The following is a 16,063-nucleotide window of genomic DNA, read 5'->3' as shown; positions in this document are numbered from 1 at the left end:
TGCTTGCAAAATGTAATTTGTTCAACTATAAAAATTTCTTATTGCAGGACAAGGATTGTCCTGACTTTCAAGAATTCCTGAATTGCTTCGCCTTGCTTGTTGGCTGGCATATTTCACCATCCAATTATTTCCGATCACCATGGCACGGACTAGCCTAGGCAGCCGGTAGTGCATGCCCATTTGTGCTAGATCCATGGCGATACGTTGGCACATGAGAATTATTAGAATAAGGCAAATACTAGTAAATTATTGCATTCTATCCGTGCTGGCTTTCGCTGGCTACTTGAGACATTAATCAGATACGTGGGAGGGCATACAGGATTTCGCCAATTTACTAATGCGCAATTTGTCTAAATGGCTAATGGAAACACTTCAACCACAAAAAAATGTATTCAACACTGTAGGTTTTTGCGCAATTTTTTACGTGTGACGTTATAATGTCCGGCTGTTTTTATCGACACAAGATAGTTAAATGGCAACGCATGCTAGCAGGCAAATATCATTTTTGTTTTCAATGCCAAATTCTAAATGTCGACCAAAAAAAAATCACTGGACAAGTTAATAGAAACATATCTACTGTCACATTCGTTCTGAAGTTATCATCAGTCACAGAAAGACAGAAAACATCTTGATTTTGTGTTTAGCGTGGAAGGGCAAAAAGCATCTAAAAATATACTTAGCCGACTTCACAATGATTTCTATTTTTTATTTTAAATGTATTAGTTTGTCTAGTGCAATTTATCACTTAACAAAGTCTACCTTCTTCACTGTTAGTATTTTAAAATCCCTCTAATGAATGACATCCACTGCAGGCTGTGGTGCATCTCCACTTGCTCTTTCCACTATTTGCACTGCCTCCACATAGGAGACCTGTTGGATAGCCCAGATCCTAGCTACTGCAACCTCTTTTATCCTAACAGGACACTCTTGGAACTAGGAAGCATGACTCCCATTACAATTACAGCAATGTGCTTCCTCAGACTCTTCAACAAGAAAATATTTGTTTCTTCTGCAAACGCTTACCACATGTCCAAACATTTTACAACTATGACACTGAAATGACTTTTGTTCATACGGTCTCACCGCATATCTCACATACCCAAATTGTACATGAGTCGGTAGAAAAACTTAATCAAACGAAAGCAAAACCGATAGTCTTTCCTCCTTCAATCATTCATGTTAAACGACATGTGTCAACCACTCGAAGCATAAATGTTACTTCTTCTTCTTCTTCTCTGGCATAATGGAGTTCACACACATCTAATGCCCATTCCGCCATCTACTGTAGGGTAGTAAACAGTATAAAAAATAAATGTCCATTGCGGAATGTCATTTTTTGTACAAAAAACAACAGATAAATCAAAAAAACCATCCCACTCCTTTGGTCAAAGTTCAAATCAAACTGCTGCACAGGTTCAGGGGCTTGGGCAGGGGGAACATCTTAATTCAGTATTTCCTGCAATGCTTTGCCTGCTAAAACAGCACATTTCACTGCGCCAATGACAACCCATTCAAGGGTTTTTCTTAATTTTTTACAGTTGTTTACATTGTAGAATAATAGTGAAGACATTAAAACTATGAAAAAACACATATGGAATCATGTAGTAACCAAAAAAAGTGTTCAAAAAATCAAAATATGTTTTAGATTCTTCAAAGTACCCAACCTTTGCCTTGATGACAGCTTTGCAGACACTTGCAGACAGTTACCACATACGCTAAGCACTTGTTTGATGCTTTTCCTTCACTCTGCAGTCCAACTCATCCCAAACCATCTCAAATTGGGTTGAGGTCGGGTGATTGTGGAGGCTAGGTCATCTGATGCAGCACTCCAACACTCTCCTTCTTAGTCAAATAGCCCTTACACAGCCTGGAGGTGTGTTGGGTCATTGTACTGTTGAAAAACAAATGATATTCTCACTAAGCGCAAACCAGATGGGATGGCGTATCGCTGCCGAATGCTGTGGTAGCCATGCTGGTTAAGTGTGCCTTGAATAAAATAAAAAAATCACAGACAGTGTCACCAGCAAAGCACCATCACACCTCCTCCTCCATGCTTCACGGTGGGAACCATACATATAGAGATCATCCGTTCACCTACTCTGCATCTCACAAAGACACGGCGGTTGGAACCAAAAATCTCAAATCTGGACTCATCAGACCAAAGGACACATTTCCACCAGTCTAATGTCCATTGCTCACGTTTCTTGGCCAAAACAAGTCTCTTCTTATTATTGGTGTCTTTTAGTAGTGGTTTATTTGCAGCAATTTGACCATGAAGGCCTTATTTACGCAATCTCCTCTGAACAGTTGATGTTGAGATGTGTCTTTTACTTGAACTCTGTGAAGCATTTATTTGGGCTGCAAATTCTGAGGCTGGTAACTCCACTGAACTTATTCCTCTTCGGCAGAGGTAACTCTGGGTCATCCTTTCCTGTGGCCGTCCTCATGAGAGCCAGTTTCATCATAGTGCTTGATGGTTTTTGCAACTGCAATTGAAGAAGTTCTTGAAAGTAACGAAAGACTATTGTTTCTCTTTGCTTATTAGAGCTGTTCTTACCATAATATGGACTTTGTCTTTTACCAAATAGGGCTATCTTCTGTATACCACCCTTACCTTGTCACAACACAACTGATTGGCTCATACACATTAAGAAGGAAAGAAATTCCACAAATGTACTTTGGCCACCTGTTAATTGAAATGCATTCCAGTTGTCTACCTCATGAAGCTGGTTGAGAGAATGCCAAGAGTGTGCAAGCTGTCATCAAGGCAAAGGGTGGCTAATTTGAACAATCTCAAACATTTAATATATTTTGATTTGTTTAACACTTTTTTGGTTATTACATGATTCCTGTGGCATTCTGCAATAGCATCGAATGGCCCCTGCGATGTGCAACTTTTCAGGGAAGTCAGGAACCGATATACTCAGTCAGTTAGGAAAGCTAAGGCTAGCTTTTTCAAACAGAAATTTGCTTCCTGTAGCACCAATTCCAAAACGTTTTGGGACACTGTAAAGTCCATGGAGAATAAGAGCACCTCCTCCCAGCTGCCCACTGTACAGAGGATAGGAAACACGGTCACCACCGATAAATCTACGATAATCGAAAATTTCAATAAGTATTTTTCTACGGCTGGCCGTGCTTTCCACCTGGCTACCCCTACCCCGGCCAATATCTCAGCAGCCCCTGCAGCAACTTGCCCAAGATCCCCCTGCTTCTCCTCCACCCAAATCCAGACAGCTGATGTTCTGAAAGAGCTGCAAAATCTGGATCCCTACAAATTAGCTAGGCTAGACAATCTGGACCGTCTCTTTCTAAACTTATCCACCAAAATTGTTGCAACTCCTATTGCTAGCCTATTCAACCCCTCTTTTGCTTCATCTGAGATCCCCAAAGATTGGAAAGCTGCCACAGTCATCCCCCTCTTCAAAGGGTGTGACACTCTAGACCCAAACTGTTATAAACCTATATCCATCCTGCCCTGCCTTTCTAAAATCTTTGAAAGCCAAGTTAGATCACCGACCATTTTGAATCCCACCGTACCTTCTCCACTGTGCAATCTGGTTTCCGAGCTGGTCATTGGTGCACCTCAGCCACGCTCAAGGTCCTAAACGATATCATAACTGCCATCGATAAAAGACAGTACTGTGCAGCCTTCTTCATTGACCTGGCCAAGACTTTCAACTCTGTCAATCACCACATTCTTATCGGCAGACTCAACAGCCTTGGCTTCTCTAATGACTGCCTCGCCTGGTTCACTATCTACTTCTCAGATAGAGTTCAGTGTGTCAAATCAGAGGGCCTGTTGTCCGGACCTCTGGCAGTCTCTATGGGGGTGCCACAGGGTTCAATTCTCAGGCCGACTCTTTTCTCTGTATATATCAATGATGTCGCTCTTGGTGCTGGTGATTCTCTGATCCACCATCTACGCAGATGACACCATTCTGTATACATCTGGCCCTTCTTTGGACACTGTGCTAACAAACCTCCAAACGAGCTACAACGCCATACAACACTCCTTCCGTGGCCTCCAACTGCTTTTAAATGCTAGTAAAACTAAGTGCATGCTCTTCAACCGATTGCTACACACACCCTCCCGCCCGACTAATTTCACTACTCTGGACGGTTCTGACCTAGAATTTGTGGACAACTACAAATACCTAGGTGCCAAACATACCCTCTCAAAACTGACTATCCTACCATTCCTTGACTTTGGCAATGTCATTTACAAAATAGTCCCAACACTCTACTCAGCAAACTGGATGTAGTCACTCACAGTGCCATCCGTTTTATCACCAAAGCCTCATATACTACCCACCACTGCGACCTGTATGCTCTCGTTGGCTGGCCCTCACTACATATCTGTTGCCAAACCCACTGGCTCCAGGTCATAAATAAGTCTTTGCTAGGTAAAGCCCCGCCTTATCTCAGCTCACTGGTCACCATAGCAACAACCACCCGTAGCACGCGCTCCAGCATGTATATTGCACTGGTCATCCCCCAACACTTACTTTGGCCGCCTTTCCTTCCAGTTCTCTGCTGCCAATGACTGGAACGAATTGTAAAAATCACTGAAGCTGGAGTCTTATAGCTCCCTCGCTAACGTTAAGCATCAGCTGTCAGAGCAGCTTACCGATCACTGTACCTATACACAGCCCATCTGTAAATAGCACACCCAACTACCTCATCTCCATATTATTGCTTACCCTCTTGCTCTTTTGCACCCCAGTATCTCTATTTGCACATCATCATCTGCACATCTATCACTCCAGTATTATTGCTAAACTGTAATTATTTCCCCTCTATGGCTTATTTATTGCCTACCTCCCTACTCTTCTACATTTGCACACACTGTGCATAGATTTTTCTATTGTGTTATTGACTGTACATTAGTTTATGTGTAACTCTGTGTTGTTTTTGTCCCACTGCTTTGCTTTATGGGTATATGCTCCTAAAAACCAATGAGTAGATGGGAGAGGCGGCACTTGCAGCGCATCAAGCGTCACAAATAGAATTAAGTTCTATTTTAGCGCCTGGCTACGCAGACGCTTGTTGACGCCGGAAGCACTGTGGGTGCAATGATTGAATAACATGTATGCATAAATGTATTTAGCAACGCGAGCATTATGGTCAGCATGTTAGGCTCACTGTCCCACCTCTTCTGCCACATGTCTATCATAATGGCTTGAATTCTATATTTGGCCTCACCTACCTCTCCCGGTCATACTGTCTGAACTAACTTGACAGTGTACCAGTGTTCCCCAACTGGCAGCTTGCGTGTGGTGTATTTTTTTGTTGTATTCATTGTATTTTGTTGCATTTTAAATTTGTGTGACTGTCCAAGTCTATCAGTTTATCAGTGCTTTCTTACATGTCATGTTTTGTGTTTTTTTGTGGACCTTGGGAAGAGTAGCTGCTGCTTCTGCAAAAGCTAATAGGGATCCAAATAAACAAATAAACAGGTAAAAGGCTGTGTTCGGCCCGACGCAATATTCAGAAAATCTGTAAGACCTTTTCGCAGTTGGTCTAGTTGCAGTAGCTTAAACTGTTTAAGAGCTGTACCATTTTGAAAACCAACCACTTTAGGCTGCCACTGACAGCCATGTTGTTTTATGCAATTTCAAATAGTTCTAACAAATAGTAATAATGTTTGGTGGTAGGACTTGTGCATCAATCTACACAAAATATACCCCATAAGTACCCCATGAAAGTTTTGCAAACATTTTAAAAATAAAAACAGAAATAAATGATTTACTTAAGTATTCAGACCTTTCACTATGACATCCAAAATTGAGCTCAGGTGCATCCTGTTTCCATTGATCATCATTGATATGTTTCTACACATTTATTGGAGTCCACCTGTGGTAAAATACATTGATTGGACATGATTTGGAAAGGCACACACCTGTATATATAAGGTTCCACAGTTGACAGTGCATGTCAGAGCAAAAACCAAGCCATGAGGTCGAAGGAATTGTCCGTAGAGCTCCGACACAGGATTATGTCGAGGCACAGATCTGGGGAAGGCTACCAAAACATTTCTGCAGCATTGAAGGTCCCCAAGAACACAGTGGCCTCCAACATTCTTTAATGGAAGACATTTCCTAGAGCTGGCCGCACGGCCAACTGAGCAATCGGGGGAGAAGGGCCTTGGTCAGGGAGGTGACCAAGAACCCGGTGGTCACTCTGACAGAGCTCCAGAGTTATTCTGTGGAGATGGGAGAACCTTCCAGAAGGACAAGCACCTCTGCAGCACTCCACCAATCAGCCCTTTATGGTAGAGTGTAGCGACTCTCCCCATCCAACCTGACCGAGATTGAAAGGAACTGCAGAGATGAATGGGAGAAACTCGCCAAATACAGGTGTGCCAAGCTTGTAGTGTCAAACCCAAGAAGACTTCAGGATGTAATCGCTGCCAAAGGTGATTCAACAAAGTGCTGAGTAAATGGTCTGAATACTTTTAGCTGTTTTTAATAAACGTGCAAAAATCTCTAAAATTCTGTTTTTGTTTTGTCATTATGGGGTATTGTGTGTAGATTGCTGAGGGGGAAAAACTATTTAATACATTTTAGAATAATGCTGTAACGTAACAAAATGTGGAAAAAGTCAAGCGGTGTGAATACATTCCGAATACTCTATATGCTTGTTCTGCTGTAGACAACAATGTCATTTGAAACAAATACTGTTTAGCCTCTGAATGTGGATAAAATTGTCATTTTGTATCCGTAGCTCTGTCAATGAGTTTGAGAGGGGTACATTATTATTATTATTATTATTATTAAATGTAACAAAATGTAAAAAAAGGGAAGGGGACTGAATACTTTCCAAATGCACTGTATATAAAAATATGATTTCATGAACATGTTTATTTGGCCATACTGCTAAAAATGCATTCATTTACATTTACATTTACGTCATTTAGCAGACACTCTTATCCAGAGTGACTTACAAATTGGTGCATTCACCTTATGATATCCACTGGAACAATCACTTTACAATAGTACATCTTTATCTTTTTTTGGGGGGGAGGGGGTTAGAAGGATTACTTTATCCTATTCCTTAAAGAGGTGGGGTTTCAGGTGTCTCCGGAAGGTGGTGATTGACTCCGCTGTCCTGGCGTCGTGAGGGAGCTTGTTCCACCATTGGGGTGCCAGAGCAGCGAACAGTTTTGACTGGGCTGAGCAGGAACTGTGCTTCTGCAGAGGTAGGGGGGCTAGCAGGCCAGAGGTGGATGAACGCAGTGCCCTTGTTTGGGTGTAGGGACTGATCAGAGCCTGAAGGTACGGGGGTGCCGTTCCCCTCACAGCTCCGTAGGCAAGCACCATGGTCTTGTAGCAGATGCGAGCTTCAACTGGAAGCCAGTGGAGTGTGAGGAGGAGCGGGGTGACGTGAGAGAACTTGGGAAGGTTGAACACCAGACGGGCTGCGGCTTTCTTGATGAGTTGTAAGGGTTTAATGGCACAGGCAGGGAGCCCAGCCCAGGGAGCGCGTCCTTTTCACACACATCGTGCATTGGTAGTGAATGGTCATAGTGAATGCAACACTCTCCACACCTTAGCACACATCGTTAGACCGCTGTGCCACTTGGAAAGTCAATTAGGCTATTCTAAGAATTGGAAGCAGAGAACAATTGAAAGCGGCAGCTCTAGCCGTTTTATTTTACTACACTTCCATTTTTATAATGTTATTTGAGGATTTATTTTAAAGCTGGCTTTAGGCTAAAAACAAACTGCTAACTGCTATCCTCCGGGCCCAAAACCACCTGTCTCTCATGGCTTCGCTCACCCCTGGATGTACCACCTGCCAGTATCTGAGCCAGAGAGTCGCTGAGCTGGAGGGGAGAGTATCTGTCTTGCGCCAGATCAAGGAGGACGAAGAACTCCTGGACTCCATGGTTGCACAAACCACCTCCAAAATCGACTACGTCACCTGCCCCTGGCTCGGCACCTCAACTTTTGGGGAGCCTGTAAAGGAGAAACTCCATTCGGTTCCCTTAAATGAGCCATTGCCCAGGCTAGGAGCTAAACCGAAGGGCCTGGTCTGTTCCACCCCTTCTGCTCCACCTCAGGATGCCTGGATTGCTGTCCGGGGAGTAAAGCACTCCAGGAAACGGAATCCATCAAATGTTTCGGAGATGCTACAATTGGGGAGAAGATTCGAGGTCCTGGAAGACCTGGAAGTGCATTCCAATCATACTGTACAGGGTCCCTCCGCTACATCTCTACTGCTGCCATCTCACTCTCAGGTGGAAGTGCCCAAGCATACTCATCTGCGCTCCTTGCCCGCCGCTAGGTCGTCAGACTCAGCTGCTAGCCCCCCTCAACCTGCTAGGAGGCAGATCACCCGGGAGAGGCCCTGTCATTTACCCAGTAAACCCATCTGTAGTCCTTCTGTTCTCGTGGTGGGTTCATCCATGGTCCGAAACGTTTCCATCCGGAAAGCTGAGACCTTCTGCTACCCTGGCACTAGGATCCCTGACCTAAATTCCATGCTACCGCTACTTATTAGCAAGCACTCCGCCGCTTCAACTGTCATTGTCCATGTTGGGTCTAATGACATTAAACTCCAGCAGTCAGAGAAATTGAGAGACGATTTTAAAACATTGATAAATAGGCTGATGGAATCTGGGAAGCAGTGCGTTGTTTCCGGTCCATTTCCATCCCCACGCTACACGGATATGGTTTTTAGTCGTATACGCCAATTACACACCTGGCTTAAGGGATACTGCTGCACGATGGGAATTCCATTTGTGGATAACTTTGCAGCTTTTACAGACCGACCAGGTCTATTTCTTCGGGACAATTTACATCTTAACAGGTATGGCTCCAGCATCCTCTCCACCAACATGTCTCTTACTCTTGCCTCATGTAGAGCCTCTGATACCTGACGTTGTGTATTTTCGGGGGTTGACTTTTGGGATTGTACGCTCCCCTATGAGACTACGTTCAATGCTCCTCTCCCAGTTTCATTAATTAGTCCCTCAATTGCAAATATGGAACAAACTACAGTTAACAACCTTTCTGCAATTCCTAGATTATTGTCCAATCACCGTATTGCGAATACTACTCACATGCAGAGAGGTATTGTTAGTAGTAATCTTGTCCCCATAAAATTGAGCTCTGTCAATAGCACGAAAATGGTTTATTGCTCATCCAGTGCAGCTTCAGGTGCTACCTTGGATACTCCATCTGATATGAATTCCTGTAGCAATGGCATTGGAATAATTCATTTGAATGCTAGAAGCCTGATACAAAAGTTGGACTTTATTGAAATGTTGGTCTCACAATCAAATGTTGACGTATTGGTTGTATCTGAATCGTGGCTGTGTGATTCTGTGCCTGATTCAGATGTTCAGTTGATTGGGTACAATATTTATAGAGCTGATAGAGTTGGTAGAGGTGGTGGTATCGCGATTTATGTAAAATACTGCTTAAATGTTTCTGTGTCCATATCAACCTCTGTCCCAAAGCAATATGAATGTCTAGTTTTAAATTTGGTACTTGGTAATAATGCTCGTTTAACTCTAGGAGGGGTATATCGCCCCCCCCCCTCAGCTCCTCCTTGTATTCTATGCAAATTATCTGATATACTGTCTAATTATGCAAACTCTGAATTACTGATTTTGGGAGATTTTAACCTGGATTGGCTTTCACCAGTATCCGATAAATTAAAAGACATTTGTACTGAGCTAAATCTAACTCAGCTGATAACTAAACCAACCCGTCCCAACTTTAAGAACCCAGTCAAATCTACTCTACTAGACATTATTCTAACAAACACCCCCCATAAATACACAGCCAGTGGGGTTTTTGCAAATGATATCAGTGACCACTGCCCTATTGCTTGTATTAGAGATACCAGGCTGAAACACTCTGATCCCTGTATAATCTCTAAGAGAAATTATAAACATTTCTCACAGCAAGCTTTTACCCTTGACTTATATCACTCTGAGTTTTTATCCACTTGCTGCTTTCTGGACCCGGTTTTAGCCCTTGCTTTTTTCTCTTCTATTGTTACCTCTATGTCTGATAAACATGCCCCACTTAAGAATCACAGAGTAAGAAACCGAACCAGTTCTTGGTTCTCTCCTGAATTGTCAGGTCTTTTCCTGCAAAAGAATCGGGCCTGGGCCTTGGCGAGGAAAACAGGTACTCCAGCTGATTGGCTGTTTTTTAGGCAATTGAGAAATAAATGTACTGCAGCTATCAAAAAGGCAAAATCAAATTACTTCCTTAATGCTATGACAGATTCTGCAGGAGATCCTGCAAAATTCTGGAAAACCGTTAATTCACTGAAACGGGGGAATTCTGCTGTTTGTCTTCCTAAACAAATTACCTCAGATTCCTGTAACCTAAGTGAAAAAAATGATATTTGTGATGCTTTTAATAAGCATTTCATCTCTGCTGGTTTTTTATTTGAAAGGAAAAGTGGCACTGGCCAGTTAGTTGCCACATTGTGGCACTGGCCAGTTAGTTGATTTTTCGTCTTGCTTTTCAACCGTTACTCTGAAAAATGGTAACCCTGTTTTTAGTTTCCAGAAAATAACCGAAGCAGAGGTTCTAGCTGCCCTGTGTGCCATTGATACTAAGAAATCCTTAGGCACTGACAATTTAGACCCGTTCTTACTTAACCTGTTATGGCTAGGGGGCAGTATTTTCACGACTGGATAAAAAACGTACCCGATTTAATCTGGTTACTACTCCTGCCCAGTAACTAGAATATGCATATAATTATTGGCTTTGGATAGAAAACACTCCAACGTTTCTAAAACTGTTTGAATGGTGTCTGTGAGTATAACAGAACTCAAATGGCAGGTCAAAACATGACCTGAGTCATTTTTCCAACAATTGTTTACAGGCAGATTATTTCACTTCTAATTCACTGTATCACAATTCCAGTGGGTCAGAAGTTTACATACACTAACCTCTTACATCTAGATGTTCCGCTAGCGGAACGCCTCGCCAATATCCAATGATAGAGCGTGGCGCGAATTACAAACACCTCAAAAACCCTAAAACTTCAATTTTTCAAACATATGACTATTTTACACCATTTTAAAGACAAGACTCTCCTTTATCGAACCACATTGTCCGATTTCAAAAAGGCTTTACAACGAAAGCAAAACATTAAATTATGTCAGGAGAGTACCCAGCCAGAAATAATCAGACACCCATTTTTCAATCTAGCATATAATGTCACAAAAATCAAAACCACAGGTAAATGCAGCACTAACCTTTGATGATCTTCATCAGATGACACTCCTAGGACATTATGTTATACAATACATGCATGTTTTGTTCAATCAAGTTCATATTTATATCAAAAACCAGCTTTTTACATTAGCATGTGACTAGCATGTGACTAGCATTCCCACCGAACACATCCGGTGAATTTACTAAATTTCTCACGATAAACGTTCACAAAAAACATAACAATTATTTTAAGAATTATAGATACAGAACTCCTTTATGCAATCGCAGTGTCCGATTTTAAAATAGCTTTTCGGTGAAAGCACATCACAGGCTAGCTATTTTGACACCCACCAAGTGTGGTACTCACCAAACTCAGATTTACTATAAGAAAAATTGGATTACCTTTGCTGTTCTTAAAACCTGTTGGGGCTACAGGTTAGCAATGAACCCCGAGTCGGGATTGCTAACAAGGCTGGAAATTCAAAACATCAAAAATCGAATAATTTCAATTTCTCAAACAATCAACTATTTTACACAATTTAAAAGATAAACATCTCCTTAATCTAACCACATTGTTCGATTTTCAAAGAAGCTTTACGGCAAAAGCATAAAGTTAGATTATGTTAGGACAGTACATAGCCACAAAAGTACAAACATCCATTTTCAATTCAAGGTCAGGCGTCACCAAAAGCAGAAACCAGCTAGAATTATGCACTAACCTTTGTCAATCTCCATCAGATGACACTCCTAGGACATTATGTTATACAATACATGCATTTTTTGTTCCATCAAGTTCATATTTATATCCAAAAACAGCATTTTACAGTAGCGTGAAATTCAGATTTTTTTCTTCTCTGAAATGCTTCCGGTGAACATAACAAAATTACTATTCGAAAACATTGGTAAATTATAATATTGTCATTCAAAGAATAATATATTATCATCTCGTAATTGCTACCGAATGGCCAGATCTCAAAATAACTTTACTGGGAAATCACATTTTGCAATAAACGGGGTGCTATGCTAAGAACAATAAGCTATGCTATACAGTTAGCATCATCTAATATCGATAATAACATTGTAAATATCCCCTTACCTTTGATTATCTCCATCAGAAGGCACTGCCAGGAATCCCAGGTCCGGAACAAATGTGGTTTCTTTTGACAAAGTTCATAATTTATGTCCAAATAACACCAAGTAGTTAGCGTTCATTATGCTCCCACAAAACGTGGTGGGGGGTTGTAAAATCACGCTGAAAAGCTAAAAAAACCTAGTAAATAATCTATTTACGTTCGTTCAAACATGTCAAACGTTGTTTAGCATTAATCTTTTGGTCCATTTTTAACGTTAAACATCAGTAATATTTTCACACAACCTATCCTATGTCTAGATAAACAATAATGACAAACTCACGCTTCTCAGATTTATGCGCAGGCGCAAAAAAATGAAGTGATGACATGTCAATTTCCTTGCATTCTAATTTGCTCTCTGTTTATCATAGACGCTTCAAACAACTTTATAAAGATCGTTGACATCTAGTGGAAGCCGTAGGTGTTGCGAAATGAATCCTTTCTCACTATGGTATCTATAAAACAATGACACTAAATAGTACAGTCACAAAAAAAAAAAAAATTTAAATCTATTTTTCACAGGTTTTTGCCTGCAATATGAGTTTTGTTATACTTACAGACACCATTCAAACTGTTTTAGAAAATTCAGAGTGTTTTCTATCTGAATGTGTTAATAATATGCATATCCTAGCTTCTGAGTTGGTGTAGGAGGCAGTGAAAAATGGGCACATAGTTTTTTCAAAATTTCTCAATACTGCCCCCGAGCCCCAACAGGTTAAATTTACATTTACATTTTAGTCATTTAGCAGACGCTCTTATCCAGAGCGACTTACAGTAGTGAATGCATACATTTCATACATTTTTTTCTGTGCTGGCCCCCTGTGGGAATCGAACCCACAACCCTGGCGTTGCAAACACCATGCTCTACAAACAGAGCTACAGGGAAGGTTCTCCGTCAGAATGCACTCCCAGGACTTCTACTTCAATAACAAATGTTGGTTTGGTTCCAAATAATCCATAGTTATATCCAAATAGCGGCGTTTTGTTCGTGCGTTCAAGACACTATCCGAAGGGTAAAGAAGGGTGACGCGCCCGGCGCGTTTCGTGACAAAAAAATTCGAAATATTCCATTACCGTACTTCGAAGCATGTCAAACGCTGGTTAAATCGGGTACGTTTTTTATCCGGCCGTGAAAATACTGCCCCCTATCCTAAACAGGCTAAGTTGACTGTGCCTTTAACCTGTTAACCTGTTGACTGTGCCTTTAACCTGTGCCTTTAACCTGTGCCTTTAACCTGGCTGGATAAAAAACGTACCCGATTTAATCTGGTTGCACTATCCGAAGGGTAATGAAGGGTGTCACCCTTCATTACCCTTCGTATAGTGCAACCAGATTAAATCGGGTACGTTTTTTATCCAGCCGTGTCAATACTGCCCCCTAGCCCTAACAGGTTAAAGGCCCGGCACGTTTCGTGACAAAAAAATTCAAAATATTCCATTACCGTACTTCGAAGCATGTCAAACGCTGTTTAAAATCAATTTTTATGCCATTTTTCTCGTAAAAAAGCGATAATATTCCGACCGGGAGTCGTTGTTTTCGTTCAAAGACTGAAAAGGAAAACATGGAGTCGTCTTGTGCACGCGCGCGCCAGTCTCATTGTTCTCAGATCAACCACTATCCAAATGCGCTACTGTTTTTCAGCCTTGGCCTGCAAAGTCATCATTCAACGTTCTGGCGCCTTCTGAGAGCCTATGGGAGCGTTAGAAAATGTCACGTTACAGCAGAGATCCCCTGTTTTGGATAGAGATGATCAAGAATGCCAAGAAATGGTCAGAGAGGGCGCTTCCTGTTTGGAATCGTCTCAGGTTTTGGCCTGCCAAATGAGTTCTGTTATACTCACAGACACCATTCAAACAGTTTTAGAAACTTTGGAGTGTTTTCTATCCAAAGCTAATAATTATATGCATATTCTAGTTTCTGGGCAGGAGTAATAATCAGATTAAATCGGGTACGTTTTTTATCCGGCTTGAAAATACTGCCCCCTATCCATAACAAGTTAAAGAATTATAGATAGTCTATCCCTGGATGCAACCGCTGTGTCAGATTTTAAAATAGCTTTACGGAGAAAGCACATTTTTCAATATTCTGAGTACATAGCTCAGCCATCACAGTGAGCTATACAGACACCCGCCACGTTCGGGGCAATCTAAACTCAGAATTAGTATTACAAATATTCTCTTACCTTTGCTGATCTTCGTCAGAATGCACTCCCAGGACTGCTACTTCCACAAGAAATGTTGTTTTTGTTCCAAATAATCCATATTTATGTCCAAATTCCTCCGTTTTGTTCGTGCGTACAGATCACTTATCCAAAGGTACAACGCGCGAGCGCGGAACCAGAGACAAAATGCCAAAATGTTCCTTTACCGTACTTAGAAGTATGTCAAACGCTGTTTAAAAATCAATCTTTATGGTATTTTTAACGGAAAATTGCGATAATATTCCAACCGGCGTATTCATTCAAGGAGAAAAAGAAGGAACAGTGTGCTCGCGTGACCGCGCATATATCCAATCCCTTTGTTGCCAGGCAGTCCACTCAGAAACTGAGCTCCTATTATCTGCCCAGTGACAGGAGAATGCTCAAACCACTTTCTGAAGGCTTTAGACAGCCAATGGAAGCCTTAGGAAGTGCAACGTAACCCCACGGAAACTGTAGTTTTGAAAGGGACTAGAAAGAAGAACTACAATTCTCAGATCCTCCACTTCCTGGTTGACACCTCATAGCCTGGTTCCTCTCTAGGTTTCTTCCTAGGTTTTTGGCCTTTCTAGGGAGTTTTTCCTAGGGAGTTTTTCCTAGACACCGTGCTTCTTTCACATGCATTGCTTGCTGTTTGGGGTTTTAGGCTGGGTTTCTGTACAGCACTTTGAGATATCAGCTGATGTACGAAGGGCTATATAAATAAATTTGATTTGATTTGACTTTTTCTCAGGTTTTTGCCTGCCATATGAGTTCTGTTATACTCACAGACACCATTCAAACAGTTGTAGAAGCTTCAGAGTGTTTTCTATCCAAATCTACTAATAATATGCATTTTCTAGTTTCTGGGCCAGAGTAGTAACCTGTTTAAATTGGGTACATTTTTCATCCGGCTGTGAAAATACTGCCCCCTAGCCCAGACAGGTTAAACACATTTTTTTAGTACTAAACAGTCTCCATATTTACTTCCATTAATTTTTTCAACTGGCGGACCTTCAGATAAGTCTCGTGAGGCCTGGAGCAAAACAACACTTGTGGAAGTCTCCCCTTTCCACAGACGGGTAATTTTGTAATTTTGTAATTTTTATTAGGATCCCCATTAGCTAACGCCATAACGCTAGCTAATCTTCCTGGGGTCCAATACCAATTAACAAGACATTACAAACAACCACAATCAAGACTTCACAAACATTCAACAAGTAGACATTACAGATAATTAAAATATCTGACAGGAAACACATTTAACATTTAGTTGCTACTTTCTATTTGCTGTCCAGTCATATGGTCTATCACATTAGATGTTCTTTTATTTTTTCTTGAAGGTGGATTTATTTTTTGCCTGAGAAATATGGATTGGTAAAAAGTTCCATTCAACTATAGCTCTATATAAAACTGTAGATTTAAGGCGATTTGTCCTTGTCTTGAGTTGTTTTAGCTGCCCTGAATTTGCCTGTCTGGTTTGGTGGTTATGCGTGTTGCTAGTATGTACTAATTGGACTGAAAAATAACGTGTTTTTTTGTACAAATATAACATTCCTGAAGAAAA

Source organism: Salmo salar, chromosome 25, assembly GCF_965601325.2.
Source record: "Salmo salar chromosome 25, fSalSal1, whole genome shotgun sequence".
In the NCBI taxonomy this organism is placed as follows: domain Eukaryota; kingdom Metazoa; phylum Chordata; class Actinopteri; order Salmoniformes; family Salmonidae; genus Salmo; species Salmo salar.
Note: the sequence above shows the minus strand (reverse complement) of the source record.